The sequence below is a fragment of the Ochotona curzoniae genome, unplaced genomic scaffold (genome assembly GCF_017591425.1).
Source record: "Ochotona curzoniae isolate NIBS_2020 unplaced genomic scaffold, NIBS_Ocur_1.0 contig_1071, whole genome shotgun sequence".
Taxonomy (NCBI): domain Eukaryota; kingdom Metazoa; phylum Chordata; class Mammalia; order Lagomorpha; family Ochotonidae; genus Ochotona; species Ochotona curzoniae.
This window is the reverse complement of record NW_024464939.1, coordinates 11,109,189-11,112,115: the sequence shown is the minus strand read 5'-3', so window position 1 is coordinate 11,112,115 and position 2,927 is coordinate 11,109,189.

Below are 2,927 nucleotides of genomic sequence, written 5' to 3'. Positions count from 1 at the left end.
CTACAGAGTTATGAAAAACTCTGAAAAGATCTTAAATCCATTGATTTAGGAATATAAGCTACATTGGTATTTATTTACCCAGTCACTTCCTCTTGCCTTCGCAAGAATATTTCAGGGAACTTTGAATTGTTCTAAAATAGGCGAGAGCCTCATTTTATACATGTATCATGATCCATTTATTATACATAAGGATCCATTTATTATTTCTGGTCTTCAAAAAATATATTTTTTCCCTATTTTTTTCCCAAATTGTGAAACAGCATACAAAACTTTTCTACTTATTTTGATCTTTCAAGATCTTCTAACAGGGTGATCTTGTTAGATCATGATCTTAAATAAAAGTCATCTTTTATTCAATGAGTATTTCTAGTATTTGTTCTAGTATTGAAAAACTTAAACTTTTTAAAAAAGATTCATTTATTTTACACTTTTTAAACGTATTTATTTGAGAGAGAGAGAAAGAGAGAGAGAGAGAAAGAGAGACTCTTCCTGTTGATTTACTCTACAGATGACTGAGGGATTGACTCAGGTCAAAGACAGATGCTCAGAATTCAGTTGGGTGATAGGTATCCAACTTTGGGTTATTGCCTGCAATCTCCCAGAGTACAAAATAACAGGAAGCATAATAGTTGCCAGTAGAGTCAGGACCCAAACCCAACTACTCTGATATGGAAAGTGGGTATTCCAAGAGGTGTCTTACTTCTGCGTCAAATGCCTATCCCTGTTGTCTCATCTTCGGCATGATCTAAATGAGCTTATAAAAGACCCCTTTAAAACCTGGGGCAGAGATCTGAGTATTGTGGGTTAGAAAATTAAGCCATAGCTTGAGACATTTGCGTTACTTGGGGGATACGTGGATTCCACCGTGGAGTGCCAGTTTGAGTCCTCCTCTTCCACATCTGACCCAGCTTCCTCTTAATGCATCCTGGGAGGCAGCAGAAGATGGCTCAAGGGCTTAGGCCTGTGCCACTTAGATGGGAAACAGATTGGGATTGGGTCCTGGCTTCAGCCTTGTTCAGCCCTGGCTGTTGTAGACATCTAGGAAGTGAACTTAAACCAAGTGACGGGAGATTTCTGTCTCTTGGTCACTCTGCCTTTCAAGCGGATGCAAATAAATTATATAAAAATGTACATATTTACATTATATATGTGTGTATATAAATAAATAACCTGGAGCAGGGAAAGGGAGCCACAGGTACTCCTTCCCAGGATCCTTAGAAGGTGCTGATATAATTGAAAGCTTATCAGAGTTGCTCAAGTATAACTGGTAATTTCTGTGAGTGGATGGGGGAAATCTTGCTGTTAAAATCAGTTGAGTACGTCTTCTTCTGGGAGACCTCATGGCTCTTGGGCTTTCGGTAGGTGTGTCCTATGCAGGGTGGCATTTGTCCTGCATCAGGATGAGCCTTGGGTTTCTCTGGTGTTCCATTCTATACATATCCTCTGCAAGGGAGTAATAACTGTGTGTGTTTGTGTGTGTCCGCGCGCTAGTCAAATAGTTAAAAAAATAAAAAAAAGACAGAAGGCTCAGTCAGATTTTCAGCAAGCCGACTGTGACAGTCTAGACTAGTCAAACCTAGCCAATTTAAATTCTGGATTCATGATGGTAATTATTTTATTTATTTTTTACTTAAACTCTTCTCACTCCTAGCAAAAAAAGTAATGAAAAATGAGAAAAAAATCTATGAATTTATACTAAACTTACAAATGAGCATGAGCAACTAGTTCCTGTTTCTGTGACAAAAAAACCATTGTATGAATCCTTAAAGGCTCTTTTTAAAATAGCAAAAGCAACACATGCCATTGTTGAAATTTTAGACAAAAGATAAGCAAAAAAAAAAAAAAAAGATTTAAAACTGCACATAATCTCATCATAGAGATCGAAGATTACCGAGTTTTGTTAAAGCAAGAATTGATTCTAAGTGGAGCAGAGTTCAAGTTATGGGGCCATCCCGCACAATTCCGGGGCCATTAACCCAACTACTCATTATTCTCTCTCCATAAAGTGAGACATTAATCTGTAGGGGTGTGGAAGATTAGGGTAAAATTTTGAACAGAAGAATGATTGCTGATTATTAATATCTGTATTTTACCCCTTCAACCACCAATGACATCTCCCTGTTAATTTCTTACCACCCACAGTTTCAGGTAATGAGCTCATTTGATTTTTCTCAAACTGTTTTCCTTGACACAAGTGTAAGGATTCAGCTGTGTTCCTTACTGTTCCTATTGCTTGCAGTTAGGTGCAATATGACACGCAGGGAGCCATGTTTTGTAGCAAGGAAGCTTGCTTTCATTGTTCAGTTATTATGCAGCCATGTGTGGTGTAAGATTGAAATCAACTTGATTTTTCTCCTTGTCACACATTTATTTTGCCTTATAGACACATGAAGCTTTTTTTTCCAATTCAGTGTTATACCTATATATTTTGATATTGATATTCCAGTTTAAATATTCCCTTTTTAAAATCTGTAGTTCTTTTCTGCAGCTTCAAAACATTAAAATTCAGAAAATTCTCTTGTAGTACATACATCTGTATATGCATCTTCAATATTGAGCTCTTAAAATTCATATATGTAAAATGGGCCATATGTCTAATTACATTGGCAAATGTTTACCTGAGATACATTATTTCTATATGCTTGTCTTTAAAAAAATTAGTAATTTGATACTCACCAGTTTTTATTCTGCTTTAATTTTATTAGTGCTATATTGTTGCTGTTTTATCCTTCAATTTGTTCATTTTAAAAACGTGCTTCCCAGAAATCATATTTATTTATCTAGAAATATGTGCATGTATTATCTCATCATCTTTTCTGTCTTATTGATTTGATATGATCATTTACATTTACGGAAGAAATAAGTGCATATATGTTTCTGTTGCTTCTGTTGAATTTTTTTAGGGTAGGTTTTTTTTTGTGTCTTTT